We start from the raw sequence: 16,604 nt of genomic DNA, 5'->3' as shown, positions 1-16,604 counted from the left end.
CAGATGAGGAAATTAAAGGCCCAAGGGGGTATCATCTGGCTTTGAAATAGTTTCTAGCTTTTAATAAATAAGCAACTTAACCAGAAATTATTTCGTCCATTTCCATCTTGCTCATTATGGAACAAAGCCCTGCGTGAGCTACACAGGCATCTGAATAAAAAAAGGTCCTTCTACAGATTCTTGCCACCGTCTATATGGCACAGTAAGTGGCTTTTTCCTTTTTCTCCTTGCAATGTCTTCATCAGTAAGATTAAATAAATTAAAACACACACACACATACACACACACACACACACACACACACACACACACACACACACACCTCTTACATAAAAGTTCTTGCCAAAAATAAATACCCTAAGAAAAATACATACTTTTGGAGTTGTTTGTTGTTGTTTGGAGTATTTCTTTTGCTTTGTATTGTTTTTGTTTGTATTTTTACAGGACCTCACTCTTAAAGCCTGGAGCTCATTATGTAACCGAGGCTGGTATTGAACTCTCCTGCTTCAGCCTCCCAAAGGCTGTGATTGCAGCATGAACCCCTACATCTGGCTACTTTTTTAATTATTGGAATTTTCTGAGTTATCTGACACTTTGTTAAGTTCCTAACTGGAGAAATGGACTAATAATTTTTATGTAAATTTTTTTTATCCAATTGTACTTTTTTCCCCCAAGACATGGTTTCTCTGTGTAGCTTTGGAGCCTGTTCTGGAGCTCACTCTGTAGACCAACCAAGCCTCGAACTCACAGAGACCTGCCTGTCTCTGCCTCTGAGAGATCGGATTAAAGACGTGTGCAACCATGCCCAATTGTACTTTTATTTGTCTTTAGTTTTGGAGAAAGACTCACCATCTAACTCAGGATGACCTCAAAACCACCTGTTCTCCTGTCTCAGCCTCCTGAGTGCCGGGATTACGCACACGTATCCCCCACACCTGCCCCTGATGATACTTTGAAGTTATCCACCAAGCTAGACTGCATTCAGGTGAATGTCTAACGTGTATTTCCTTGCTAAAAACTAATCAAATAATGCAAAATTAAGCAAAACACAAGAATTAATTCCCCACTCTCAACAGGTTAATACCAGTCGCTTTTTTTTTTTGCTGCCCAATTAGCATAAACTCAGACAATTAGTTCCACAGGAAAAAGAGTTGATTGATCGATTAATCACGACTTTAAACATAGCGTAAGTACCTATGCCCATGCACAGAGGTGGATCATATCAAACACAGTGCCCCCTTCCTGACAGGTCCTTCACTCCAGACCACAGCACTTCCCTGAATCACCTCATCTACATGTTCAAGAATTGGCCAAGGAGTTAGCCTTGGATAGCCTAACATGTACCTAAGCAAAGATTGCATTAATAGAAATAGAAACAGCCATGTTTGAGAGATAATTCCTGTGGTTACAAGAAAAGAAAGTTTTTCCCAAAACTTGGAGCTAAGGACTCGTTCCAGTCAAAAGAGTTTCACAAATGACACTGGGAACAAGCGGATTTCCCCTAGTATTGACCAACAGCTTGTGTTGACACACTGAAGAATGAAGTTCCCAGCAGCAGATGGGTTGGCTGGTAAGCCATGGGCACGCTGTAGTCAGGCGGCTGGGGGAGCCCACCAAAGTACATGGGTTTATTGGCAAAGGACCTTGCACCTTGCTGAGGCAACAGAACCTCTAGATTGAAGGTGCAGTCACAGCTTCTCTGTGATTAGCAATTCTCCCCAGTGAGCTCTGCTGGAGCTGCAAGGTCAGCAGTATGTCAATGACCTGTGCAGCCAGAGATGGCATGACACCATTCATGATTGCCCAATTACAAAGGCCCTCCAGGCCAGGGGGAGTTTCCATGATCCCTCTCCGACGAGTTCCATGCTGATCTGCCCTGAACCCATTGCAGTCAGAAACATAAACCTTCTGGGGGCTCAATTCTTCCTACAATCATGTGAAGGCCAAGGCCTCAAGACTGAGCAAGGCCACCCATTGCTGAGGAGCCTGAGGGCCAAGGGGAAGTATATATCCTTGAGTCACCACCAGCCCAGAAGGGAAGCTGCTCACCATAGAGCCCAAACTCAAGCGCCCAAAGGGAACCCATCCGCCAGCTGCTCTACCCCAGCCCACCTCTCCTTCCTGGGGAGGGTTGCTGCTGGATTGATAATACTGGACACTGAGGAAATGCAGGTGGAGGGCAGGCGAGGAGAGGTAGTTCCCAGCTTCTGATGAGGTCTGCTAACAAAGGGACAAGATTCTTCATATGTGAGGGTCCCTATTCATACCCATCTTAACACTACAAGGGCTTGCCTCATTCCACCAGTCCCCACACAAGCTGCTATATGCACACATCATACACACACACACACACACACACACACACTTGCTATACGCATGTGTATGCGTGTGTGTGCTGACATACCTCTAACACACACCCATTCACACTGCACACCCACTAGCTTATCACACTCACACCACACGCCCACTCTCCCTTCTTCCCTCACTGCCTTCCTTGTAAAGAAAAATCACAAATCTGCCTTCCTGAAAATGCGTCTACAGGAGCTATAGCCCAGCTGCATCAAGCTGCGCCTTAGGGTCAACTGAAGAGATTAGAAGGATGTAACACTAAATCAGACTCAAGTGGACATCTCCCAGACGAAAGTTAGATACTCACATTAACAATGTAAATCAAAACGAGAGCCATGATGCCAGGGAAGCAGAGCGGTCAGAAAGCCAGCTCCTTGGGCAAAAGCAGAGGGCGTGGCCATTGAAACCACCGTCCTTTCTGCCACAGCCTAATGAGCAGCTCTGTACCTGACCTAACCACTACCACCCCCAAGCTAGCGCTTCTATCCTGAGCAAGTCTTGAGACAGTCTACATCAGTCCACTTGCTAGAGGGTCAGGTCACCTTACTGATTGCTCATTTTTGGCGGTCAAGTTCACTTCATTTTTATAACAGACTGAAATAGGCTAGGAGCCTCCCACTCTAGACAAGAAAGGTGGTTCCCAGACTGAGCTAACAAAGGCAGCTGCTCTCACTTCCTGCTGGGATCAGGCAAGGCCAGCCAGACACCCCTAAGGCTGAGAGGGAGGGAGGGGACATCATGCAGAAGTGTCCTCCCGTTTATCTGTATCCTCTGCAGGCTCCTGGGTTCCAAAGGATCCTAGGACAATGAAAAGGGCTTGTTCAATACCTGGAAATTAAAATCATGTCCAAAATGGCAACCTGCTTTCTTTCCTTCAATTTCCTGCATTACATCCCTCCCCTCTTCCCCTCACTCTCCTCACCGTGGTGTGAACCCCCAATCATTCAAGCCTGGAACTCAGGCTTCATCCTTGAAGGGCTTCTCCCCTAATTGTTACAGTTTATGAGTAACCGAGACTTCTCCGTTCTTGTCACTTTGGGGATGGAGAGACGGCTCAGCAGTTAAGAGCAATAGCCACTTTTTCCGGGGACCTGGGCTTGATTTCCATCACCCACACGATGACGCATAACCATCTATAACTCTAGTTCCAGGTGATCTGGTGCCCTCTTCCGGCTTCTGTGAGCACTGGGCAAGCGCATGGGACAGTGTCATATAGGCAAGATACTCTTACACATAAAATTAATTAAAAAAATCTTTCGGAGCCTTCCATGATTGCTTGTATCTGCTCTGAAGATGACAAACAACAGTGTCAACATGCCCTTATGATCTACGCGGTCGGTCCAGCTTCTCCTTAACCCTGCAGAGTCTCCAGTTACTCAGGGTTCCTCACATGTACCTCACTTCCCTACGAGTGCTTCTCCCTATACACAAAACACCCCTACCTCTCTCTGCCTAATTCAACTGGATCCCTACCTCTCCATCCCTCACCTTTTATGAGAATTAACTCCTACCTTGAAGACTCCATAAACCCCTACAACTCTCTTTTGAGGCATCCACACGGGAGTAAATACATGTATTCACGGGCTGACCGTGCCCATGACTTACTTGTACTACAGGTCAAGGCATAAAGATGTTCAAAACTCCTTTGACTGACTGCAGTCTCATGAGAATGAATGTGTAATTGCCCCAGATGCTCATGGGAGAATCTCTGCTGGGGGGAGAGATAAAAGGAAAGGCCCAAGCCCTGACTTTTACCTGGGATTCCAACATTGACTTCAGTGTTCTGCTCCTCGGTATCAGCCATTGCCTTCCATCCTATTGTGGCTTCATAATATACCTGACTGTCATCTAGATGCTTGAGCTGGACCGAAGCCAGATACTCCTAAGTACCGCATGCAATTCCCAGCTTACCAAAGGACAGTGGTATATTAAACCTTGCTGCTGGCGGATTTTTTTGTCCCCCGGCCTTTTGTATGTACATCTACAGCATCTCTGTGTCCTCCTTCCAGGAATCCCTGCTGTGAAACATCACACAGGACTCTCTATTCAGAACAGCTACCACAGAGCACAGGGAGGACTCGAATAAAGGAGTTTAAAAATATCACAGCTTACAACACTCTCATTAATATCTAAAACGAAAGAAAAATTCTATAAACTCCCAAAGAAAGAGAAAAAAAAAAGTCAAGAGTGGTTACTCATACTTGTCATCTCAGCACTCAGGAAACTGAGGTAGGAGGATTACCATGAGTGTGAGGCCAGCCTGGTCTACAGAGCTGAGGTAGGAGGATTACCATGAGTGTGAGGCCAGCCTGGTCTACAGAGCCGAGATGGGATGATTACCAAGAGTGTGAGGCCAGCCTGGTCTACAGAATAAGATTCCATCTCAAAGACATTGAAAGAGAAAAGGGAACAATTTAAGGAAGATGCAATGATCATGATATGAGGGACAGACAGGTGTTTTATTTGTGGCTTCATGTTTCACACAAGCAGGAATTAACTGTGTGTAAGATCGCCAAAGAACTTCAAATACTTTTCTGTAAATTTCAGGATAACTTCAGGCTAGGTAATACATGACTTGTGAAGTACTTCCATTGTCTTGCTTCGACCTTATTTTCCAAAGATTTAAGTCCTGTAAACTGTGTCTCCTAGCATGCGACTGATAATACAAACAACAGAAAGACAGATCTTGCCCGAAGATCCTTGTGATGTTCACCATCACCCTCCCCAGGGGATCCCTATGTTTACAGAGTACATATCACATGTCTCCAGGGACAAGGCAGAAATCCAGAGCACAAAGATGAACTCTGTGTATGATTCAACTTCTGGTAAGATTGGACCAGCAGGTACCAGACCAAGCCTCCCATAAACAACAAACTCCCACTCAACAAGTAAAAATAAATAACTGTACAGAATGTACAGCATAGAGTAAAGTGTAACACGAGCTAAGGCGGTTAGTGACAGGTTAGTGACACTGGTCAACTGTATGTTAATATGGTTGTTAATAAGAGCGTGTATGGGAACTGGCTCCAGCCCACATTTCTGCCCATGTATTTTCCAGTATGTGAACCTAAAGCTGATTTTTAAAACTATTCATTAAAATAGTACTAATTTGATTGTTCTGGATAAGTCAAAGCCAGGCTGAGACTGGCAGGTCTCCAACTCTGGAGAGGAAGTAAGATTGGGGACACACGAGTCCTGGTCTGACTTCACCATCCAAAAAGGGCAGTGATTTGGTTGGATAGCTGACCTCAGGGGAGACACCGTTAGGATTAAAGAGCAACCAAGTCAACTCTTTTGAAGAACAAGAAAGCATTCAGAAGGGCAGCAGGATCTTCCAGCATGGATCTGTTGAAAACCCCAGTGATTGACCAGCACAAACAGGACCACCCCAGCAGCAGGATACAACTACAGGGCAGGAACATAAAGGTTCCTGGTACTGATGTAATCCCAGCTCTCTTCTCTCTGAAACAGCTCCTTCTAGAATCTCAACTCATGCCTCTGCCACAAGATCCCACAATAGCCTCCTCCCTTTACAGAGAACCTGGCTCTAACGGAGTCAACCAGTGACAGTAGGTAGAAGGTACCAATCTCTTCCGAGCCTCCAGCTTCAAGTGCAGGACCCATCCCACTATATTCTTCACAATTCTTTCCCCAAGCACCCAACCAGGTCTGTGTTCTATCATGTACACTGCCCATCTCCTCTCAAGCCTCTGGTCTCCTAGCCACACCCATTCTCTCTCCAACACATAGAAGCATAAAGCCATGTGACAGCCTGCATGTGGCTAGAACTCCGAAGCCAAAAAGTCCCCATCTTGGTGAGTTTCAGGATCTATCTCTTGTCCTGATACTCTTGTCCTGAGCAGAAGTTCAGGGAGTTATAGGATTTACACCAAGGTTATTAATGAGGGAAAGTGTTGAAAACTCACAAGTGTTTAGCTCAGTAGGGTCACCCAGCCATAGCGAATGAATACTCAATGCTGTGACCTCAGCTAAAGCCACTCTTTCTGTTCCCTGTTCATATACTTCCCCAGAGTTAACATGGCCTACAAGAAGAGTTCTATCTGGTTCACATGGTTACTGACTTCCCCAATATAGTGTGAGTCCCTATCGGGACCTTGCTCTTACTCTATACTCCAGCTCTTAGAACAGGGTCTGGAAAAGGAACTCATCTATCCCCTGGGCTGGGCGTGGTGACATACACACTTGCTAATCCCAACACTTAGGAGGCTGAGACAGGAGGAGTATTATTGTGACTCCAAGGCCAGGCTTTGCTATAGAGTGAATTAGGCCAGCCCAAGCTACAGTGAGACTCTTGCCCGGACCCCTACACCATAGACAAAAAATAAAATAAAATAAAATCCAATAACAATAAGAAAAGCTCCACTGGACCAGTGAAGGAGAAGCAGAGCCCATAGGAGTCAAGCACTCAGGCCCAGGACACACTCCCGCAGGCCAGTGGCTCTGCGCCAAAGGGAAAGCCCTTCCCGGCCTTCAGATCTGCTCTGTGCACAGCTGAGTGTCCTGCTGAGCTGAACTACCAATGTGACCTGGGCCACTGTTCTCGCCTCATTTAGCATGGAACAAAGCAGCATTAACTGCAGTGGCCAGAGCAGCCCAGATTCCAGAGCACACTCAGAGAATGACCTTCTAGTAACTGCTCTGGGGGAGGGGAGGAAAGAGAAAAAACGTGCAGCACTCAGTGTCCCAGCCCCACTTCTGAGGCCTCAGTGTTGGTCCTCTGGTGCTGAGATACAGGGGACCTGGGAGAGATAGGACATACAGCACAGTCCTTTCAGCTACAGTCAGGACAAAACCCCAGTACCCAACCCTCCCCAGCTCTCCCTTGGACATGGGTGTGTACACACACACACACACACACACACACACACACACACACACACACACAGGAAAAGCTTTAAATGCTGCTGTAAACCACACCTTTATTTCTAGTAAAAGAAAACTAAACACTTGTCTTGTTTCCTCTCTCTTCTAAGCACCCAAAAAAACAAGTATTTGAAATCTGTCTGATGTGACTGTCACTATTGATCACAACAGCACAGTGGGACCAAGGAGTGTGCCAGAGATCACAGTAGACTCCTTATTCCATAGCATTTGGAGGCTGGGTGTAAATTAACTGTGGTGACCTGTCTTTAGGCTAATGCTATGCAATTCTCCAAAAGGGACAGAGCTATCAAGGGACTGTCTCTTCGTCACCATTACTAGAAGCTTAGATATGCTGGCCTGGTTACTCTTTATGAGGACTCAACAGGTAAAGGCTGTAAGACAGAAACTGCTCTGGATTTTCAGCTGCTGAATGGAGGACTCAGTGCTGTAATTGACATTCCTGGATCTCCTCACAGATGCAGGGGTGGGGCAAAGGCCAGGGCAGCACCCTGGAAAGGCAGCACCTTCCACCTGCCCAAAGAGCTGCCTGCCTGCCACCCAGGATTCTTACTTGGTCAGCAGGAAAGAGAAGAAAGTTCAAAGCACAGGGAGGAAAAACAATGACAAAAGTTGCACAAAAACCAAATTATCTTCGAGACAACCAGTCGACCAGGAATGCAGACATGAACCAGGAACACTACGAAAGTGACAGGAAGCCAGGTCAATGGCAGAACTTAAGTAGCAGCCTGAAACAGCATTTGATCCAACCCTTCCTTTTCAGACTCAGAGAAAGAATAGAAACATAGCTTTTGAGTGGCAGAATCAGAAAGCAGTGTGGGTCCCTTCCTCTATCAAATACTCCAACAGGGAATAAAAACAATCAGGAAGAACACAGCTCAGTGTCCCATTAAGGCCTGATTCGCTGCATGAGAGACGACTAAGCTGGATAAGGACATGTATATCCAGACATCCAAATACTAGTGAGGTCAAACCAGTGAAAAACTGCCAAGCGCTGAAGTATATGGGAAAAGGACAAAGGATCCTTATTTGGCTGCATTAAAATACATTCGGAATAGAATGAAAATGTTGAGCTATGACTATGGAGCCATGTCACTGTAGGGAATAGAGAGGATCCCACTATTGCAGAGGAACTTGGAACCAAAAGAGGTAAAGCAATGAGGAGACCCCAAGACAGCACTAAAAATAACCTCTTCTTATTCAAATAAGAATCAAGATATTTAGCTTTGGGAAGTACCAACATTCCCATCAACTGAAGTCTAAGTTTTCAAGTTTCCAGGCTTCTGTTTTATCCATGGACCGCATACAGTGTGTGTACTATCTACATGCCAGACCTTTCCTAGGAATGAATTAGACAATACCTGCTGGAGATGGAAGTCAGTGGTACAGTGTTTACTTGGTTTATACAAGACTCTCTCTCTCTCTCTCTCTCTCTCTCTCTCTCTCTCTCTCTCTCTCTCTCTCTCCCTCTGTGTGTGTGTATGTGTGTGTGTGTCTGTGTGTCTGTGTGTCTGTGCGTGTGTGTGACACAGAGACAGAGAATTAATAAATAAGAATTAACTAACACAATCAAAGTTGCATCATTTATACAATACACAATAGTAAGGAGATTTTGATTTTTCAAATTAGTTGAGAGGTGAGTTCCCTAAATGTTTTGATCATATTCACCCCCATAACTCTTTACAAATCTACGCTCCCCTTCCCTATCCACCCAACTTTGTGTCATTTTAGAGTTTGGGGGTTTTTTGGTGTGGTTGTTTGTTTGGTTTTTGCATGAGTAGAGAGTTGTTTCTGGTTTTCCCTTCAAGACCAATTCATGTTGCCCAAAATTATTTTTGGATATGTAGTCTTCCACTGGAACACAGTCAGCTTACCAGGAGCTATACTCTTAGAGAACTGACTGCTTTCTTCTTAGCAGCTAACCATTGCCAATGGCTCCATGGCTAGGGGTGGAATTGTATGTCCAACTCCCTTCTGTATGCCGATATATGGTCTGGCTTGGAGACAATGTTTTCACATTACTATGTTCTTGCTCTGTGCATAAATGAGACCGTGAGGATACATTAATTTGTGGCTTTACAAGAGCCCTCTTTGAATCAGCAAAGACTAATGAGAGCACTGAGCAAAGTGATCCAAAGTGCCAGAGAAGTGAGCTGAAGGCGAAGCAGAGACATTAGACTTCACAGAATGACAGAGCATTGACAGGAAATGGGGTAAAGGATACAAGCAGATAGCATCACCAATGACCAGACCACACAGTCAGCTGACAAATGCCCTGACTCACCAGCCCTCCTCCTCCTCAGAGAATGGCTAAGTGTGATATCCTTCACAGGATAGGCTCAGCTGGAGGCAAGCACCTTACCTCCTTTCTGAGCTATGACAGGAAAAGCTTTCCTAAGGTTGGGGATGTGCAGGCAACATTACTTCACTGATCAGTCATCAACCTTGATGCTAAATGAACCCCTACATGTGCTCAATATCCCCAGACAACCAGCAGGTAAAGCCACAGAAACATCAACGCTTTCTTTAGTTTAAGCTCTCTTGATTAGAACTCTCCCTAAAGTCTATCATGCACTGCTCTAAGTTAGGAATTCAATGCATTTCCTCGGGATCAGAGAAACCACTAATTATGCCCATCCACGTGTAAGCTAAAAATGCCGTAATGACCCTGTGAGAAATGGCCCTGCACTGCTGCTATACCTTGTTGAGTCTCTGAAGTTGACTTTCGGGATTTTTCTGGTACTTCCTTCCCTTCTACCTTTAGCAATAACTGTCCCAAATCATCAAGAAAGTACCACCTATACTAATCCAGCAACATATAAATGGGATTATTTGCAATTACCAAAAAGTGTTTATGCCAAGAAGGAAAGGTTCCTTTGACACAAGAAAATCAATAAATGTAAGATACCATCTTCATGGAATAAATGACAAAAGATCATGTGCTACTCTCAAAACACAAAGAAAACAAATTTGATAAAATCCAATATCCAGTCGTGATTTTTTTTAAAAATGGATTATACTAGAAATAGAAAGGAAAAACCTCAAGCTTAATAAAAGGCCATTTATGAAAACTCTATGGCATATCGAACGTGAAAGATTGACCATCTTTCCAATAAGAAGAAAAGTAGAGAAGGAAAAGAGTCAGATAAGATGATGCACACCTGTATCCTGGGCACTCAGAGGCACAGGCAGAAGGATCATGGGTTGACACCAGCCTGGGCTACAGAGTAATTACAGAACAAGACAAGGATGCCCACACTCATTACTTCCATTCAGTACAGGACTGGAGAGATGACTCAGGTAAAGAAAGAAAGAAAAGAAATTTAAAACACCCAGACAGGAAAATAAAAAACAAATAATCTGCATTCACAGCTGATAATTTCATATACAGAAAACTCTAAGAATGCACCAAAAGTGTTAAACAATGAGTAGATTCAAAAGGAAATTAAATATATAATCCCATCAGCTACATTATCAAAAAGGACAAAATATTCAGGACTAACTCTATCAAGATTTATACACTGAAAATTATTAAGTTTAATTGGAAGTATAATTGAAGACATAAATCAAGAGGAAGACATCCACTCTTGTGAGTTAGATTTAAACCACTAAGATGAGATACTTCCCAAATGGGTCTACTGAGTCAGTGTAGTCTCATTGAAACCTCACTTGTCTCTCCTGCAACATTAAGAAGTCAATCCCAAAACTCATGTGGAAATGCAAGGAAACTAGAACAAAGAAAAAAAAAATCTTGAAAAGGGACCACGCCAAGGGGATTCAAAACCTAATTTTACTGGCAATCAACAACACAGTGTGACATTTACATGCAACCATATATGCACATTGATATAATAAAACAGTCTAGAAACAAGTCAGCTAGGTATGTGTTTACCTTCTCACCATGAAGCCCAGGCTGGCTTTAAATTCTTGATCCTCCTTATGCTGACAGTTTTATGTCAACCTGATACAAGCCAGTCATTGGAGAGGATGGAGCCTCAATTGAGAAAATGTCTCTATGCCCATAATGCATTTTCTTAGTGACTGATGAGGGAGGGCCCAGCCCATTGTGGGTGGGGCCACCCCTGGAATGGTACTCATGGGTTCTATAAGAAAGCAGGCTGCATGAAGAGCAAGCCAGTAAGCATCACCCCTCCATGGGCTCTGCATCAGCTCCTGCCTCCAGGTTTCTTCCCTGTTTGAGTTCCTGTCCTGACTTTCTTCAAGGATGAACAATAATGGGAAGTGTAAGCTACATTTATTTCCTCCCCAAGGTGGTTTTGGTCATAGTGTTTTATCACAGCACAGTAACCCTAACTTGAACACTCCTGTGTTCCAGATCCTGCAATTACAGGCTTGTGCCACCACACCCAGATCATCAATTGACTTTTGACAGGAGAGCCAAAACAAGTCATTTGTGAAAGACTGATCCTCTACAATGGTGCACTGAATAGCGACATGGGAGAGAATGAAGTTGGACCTCTCCTTCAAACCATATATAAAAACTAACTCAAAATTTATCATGCATTTGATATAAAATTCATTGAAGAACATGGAATCTGAGTGAATGGCTGCCTAGATACAACAATGAACAAAGGAAAAAAGACTTAGCTGAAATGATAAACACTGCTTCAACAGAGTCCATCAAGACATCAGGAAGGTATGGGCTGGTGAGATAGCTCAGCAGGTTTACATAGCTGTTGCCAAATCTGATTATCTGAGTTGTATCACCAGGGAGCAAATGGTAAAATTAAAGAATCCACACTTTCATGCTGACTTCCACACATGTGCTGTGACATGCTTTTATATACACACACACACACACAATATTTTTTTTGGTTTTGGTTTTTTGAGACAAGGTTTCTCTGTGTAGCTTTGGAGCCTATCTCTGGAACTCACAGAGATCCGCCTGCCTCTGCCTCCCGAGTGCTGGGATTAAAGGTGTGTGCCACCAACGCCCAACCCACACACAAATGTTTTAAAATAAAGTAGGAAAAACAATAGACTGGGACAGAAGTTTTAAGTTTTTATTTGCCTGTACTTTTAGTGTATGTGTGAGAGAGATATGTTTACTTATTCTTGAAGCCAGATCCCCTGGAGCTGGAGTTATAAATGGCTGTGAGTCCAACATAGGTGCTGGGAACTCAACTCAGATGCTGTGCCAACTCTCAACGGAGCCATCTCTCCAGCCTCAGGATCCACGGCAGAACATGGAGGCATGCAGGCAGGCATGTGCTGTAGAGGGAGCTAAGAGTTCTACATCTTTCAGGCAACAGGAAGTGAACTGAGTGTCATAATGAGTGAAACTTGAGCAAAAGAGACCTCAAAGTCTGCCCCCACAGTGATACACATCCTCCAACAAGGCCATAAATACTTGAACAAGGCCACACCTCCTAATAGTGCCACTCCCTTTGGGGGTCATTTTCTTTCAAACCATCACAGGGGGACACTGATCCAAAATACAATCTTTACAAAGCAACAAATACACACACACATATATATATGGAACTACAAAAAAATGAAGAAAAGAATAAGAATGTAAGAAAAAAAGGATGTGAGCAAACACTTCTCCAATGAGATACAAAAACAATAAGTGAGGTCATGCAATCAGTCATTTAGGAAACACAAATCAAGATCAGAGAGAAGCCAGGCTCCATGTACTTGCCAGCTACTCATGAAGCCGGATAGGACCACAAGCTGAAAGGCAGCTGTGATCCACAGTGAGTAAAAGACCAGTGTAAGCTACATAGTGAGACCTGTCTCAAGGCAGCACTGTGATACACTTCACAGACCCAGTAGAATAACAGCATCATATAATAATAATTGAACAGTTTAGATAAATGCTTCGCCGGGCATTGGTGGCGCACACCTTTAATCCCAGCACTGGGGAGGCAGAGGCACTTGGATCTCTGTGAGTTCAAGGCCAGCCTGGTCTCCAGAGCGAATGCTAGGATAGGCTCCAAAGCTACACAGAGAAACCCTGTCTTGAAAAACCAAAATAGATAGATAGATAGATAGATAGATAGATAGATAGATAGATAGATAGATGCTTCATCTAAGTCAGTCCTCTCTCTCTTTCCCTCTCCCTCCCTCCCCCCTCTCTCTCCCACCCTCTCCCTTCCTTCCTCTCTTCTCTGCAAACGTCTCTAGGACATATACTATTGTCCTCCTGTGCTTCAATAACATCCCTCTTTCCCCCTCTCCTAATGTCTGTACTTGAATCTATATTAAAACCTCTTCTTAATAAACTTCAACTTTTTAAAAGGAAAAAAACAGAATTTACAAGGCTGTGGATCTAGAATTCTCATCTACAGCTATAAAAATAGTCCAGTCACTTTGGGAAACTGATTGGCAGGTGAGGGCTGGATAATGCCAGATGTTAGTGTTAACACATGAACCAGCAATTCAACTCATAGTAAACATTCAGGAGAAAAGAAGACAGATACCCACACAAAACCCTGTAAACAAATGATCTTGTTGCCCTTATTCAAAACAGCCAACCCACAGAGACAATCCAAACATCTATGAAATAAAAAATGGATGGCATGGCAGGACACATCTTCATGCCCACAGTGAAGGCTAGAGAAACCAGGAGTTGAGCACACAGACTTGCCTCTTCAACAGAAGGAGTGTGTGCCCGTTTTCCACCCAGAAGACTAGGAGCAGATGTGATTAATAGCCTGGTGATCTGTACTATCTGTAGAGCCAGGCCACACCTGAATCCCCCAGACTATTATATTTATTCCAGACTCTTCCTCCCTAGACCTTTATCTTGAGCACTGCTTCTCAGTCGATAGAGCCCATCCGTAGGGAAGATGTCACATGTACCTAATGGCCTGGTAACCTCTATGCTGTCTCTGTTCAGAGACCACACCAGTTCTTAGGCCCTTAAGCTATAGGACCCATCTTCATGGTAGAGGTCACATGTACTTTGTAAAAGAGCTTCAATGTAGTCACTCCTTAAGCTTTATTGTGAACAGGGATTGAGATCATTGTTACCAGGTAACTTTTTTTTTTCTAAAATTTTATTGTATTTAAATATGTGTAAAATAAACTGCCTGGTGCCAGACTCTAGACGTCTGAACCAGTCCAGCTAACTACGTCGTACTGAGCCAGATTTTCTTTCTTGACACTCGTGGTTCATCTCCCTGCTGGCCATAGCATTTGCAGGGACCCCCCAGATAAGACTGATGGGGAATGTACTGTGTGTGTTCATCTTATTGATTGTTGAATAAAGTACTGTTTGGCCAAGAGGCAGCAAGTCAGACGGGACTAGGAGTCAAGGAGGATTCTGGGAAATGTAATAAAGAAATGGTGATCCAGGCAGGAAGTGGCATAGCAGGGAGACTCATATTTAAGCAAGGACAAGCAGGAAGTGGTTCCTTTCCCCTTCGCTCTTCTTCCTGCTCTCTGCTCTGAGCCATCATGTGATCCCAGGAATGAGGTCGCCAGCGGAAGGCATCCAATAAGATAAGTCTTAAAAAATATATAGATTCATGATAATTAAGACTGAGCTAGCAGATGAGAAATCCTAGTCATTGGCTAAGCAGCATTTGTACCTAATATAAGTCTCTGTGTATTATTTGGGGCCCTACTGCAGCGAGCAGAACTCAAGCAGATGGCGGAAAGATTTATCGTAACATAAGACTATACAGGAGTGATGGCTGTGGAATTATGTGAGACCAATAAAACCATGGAACCGCATACACTGGAAAGGGTGAGTGTAGTTGTTGGTGTTCCGGCATCTGTACTGTTCTGCCCTAGTACACATTCACTACATTCCCTTTTAAAAGGGCCCTGCCCACCTCCTATCTTTCTTTCCTCCCCCCCCCCACTTTCTCTTTCTCTTCCACTACTCTTGTCCCCAGGAACTGGTCTCTACCCCCCTGCCTCTTTCTCTGCCCCTTCTTTCTCCTCTCCCAATAAACCTCCTATGTGAGTCCGCACACACATATCCATATAAATGTAGGGGATCGAATATCCCTGTTATGGAATATTCTGGGTTCAGGCCCTGGCTGACATAAACAGTGATGATGCCAGGAAACTCCCAGTCACCATTGTATTGTTAATTAACACTAGGATGTTACTGTTTACCTGGCCTGAGGGTAATATGCCTCTTATTTGCATCTGTATGGGCCTAAGCATCTAAATAGGCCCTCACCTGGGTGGAGGGAGAGAAATATGTGAGTAATGGTTGAGGACAGAAGGAGAGGAACGAAGCTGGCGCTGGCAGGGCAAGGGCCAGAGGAAGACAGGGGACAAAGAGAGAAATGGTTGCCTCCTGGTACTAGCATGGTGGTTAAGGGACACCAGAAAAGATGGTTAATAAAGGAATGGCTCTAGTTCCACAACATGGAACTGAGAGCTCTCTGAAGATGACAAGATGCCTGTGTTTGGTCTTTATTGCCATTGGATTACTAGAAGCTTCCAAGCCCACACACCCCCACTCAAGTAGAACCTCATGGCTGTCGTGGATTAAAGCTGAGGCAAGCCAGGCCATGACATATAAATGCCTGTGTGTCCGCACACACATTAAAGATCTTCCATATTGGGTTTTCTATGAACTAGTAAATACAGCTACAACCACACTGGGCTTTGCATGAGCTCTTGAAGAGCGCCTTTTCAAGTAAAGACTATGAGCCTCCATCCATCTTGGCTGCTAACTTTCTGTGTTGCTGGCTGCCATCAGCATGCTTGAGTTCACTGGATAAATAATTCATGGGAAACTGAGCTATAACTGCACTGAATTTTAGCTCTTCCAGAAGATGTATTTTCCTCTCCCAAAGATTATGAGTTGTTTTTTTTTCCTTACACTGTAAAAGTATAGTGATTCCAACTCATATGCCTACTCCCTGAGGCAGTAAATGGGACAGAAGCTCACAAATGAGACTCTTTCTACACCACACTGAAATTCCCAGAACAAACTCTCCAGCCACTGTGCCTTTTCTGGGACTGCCTTAGATGACCCCAAAGTGCTTTCATTACCAGGTCTACTTCTCACCAGCACCAATCTTCAGGGGCAAGAGTATGTTTCTAAAGATACACCGAGAGAGAATTAAAAACATATTACACGTCTTCCAACTTATAAATCTTAAATATTCAAAGGCAGTGACTGAAGTGGGGGTGGTTCACACTGTGGTAAGAATTCAAAAAGGCAAGTATAATCTCAGGGTTAGAAGGGCCCTTAAACAAATATGTTGCCAGGCATTGTGGCACACACACATATTCCACTTGAGAAGTGGAGGCAGGAGAGTCACAAGTTCAAAGCTGTCATGGGCTATAAGACCTTGCCTCAAAAATAAAAATAAATGAATAATCGAATTAAGGTAAAGAAGGAAGACTACTTACTACAAGTC

The 16,604-nt window shown here is 44.0% G+C and overlaps 1 protein-coding gene across 2 annotated transcripts in view; it reads right to left on the bottom strand.

The window, feature by feature from the left end:
• The window catches only part of LOC100771018 (carboxyl-terminal PDZ ligand of neuronal nitric oxide synthase protein), a 293,706-nt gene that overhangs the window by 213,180 nt on the left and 63,922 nt on the right, over positions 1–16,604 (bottom strand). The window lies entirely within an intron of this gene.

This window comes from Cricetulus griseus, chromosome 5, assembly GCF_003668045.3.
Source record: "Cricetulus griseus strain 17A/GY chromosome 5, alternate assembly CriGri-PICRH-1.0, whole genome shotgun sequence".
Classification (NCBI taxonomy): domain Eukaryota; kingdom Metazoa; phylum Chordata; class Mammalia; order Rodentia; family Cricetidae; genus Cricetulus; species Cricetulus griseus.
Note: the sequence above shows the minus strand (reverse complement) of the source record. Positions and strands in the feature narration are given on the sequence as shown.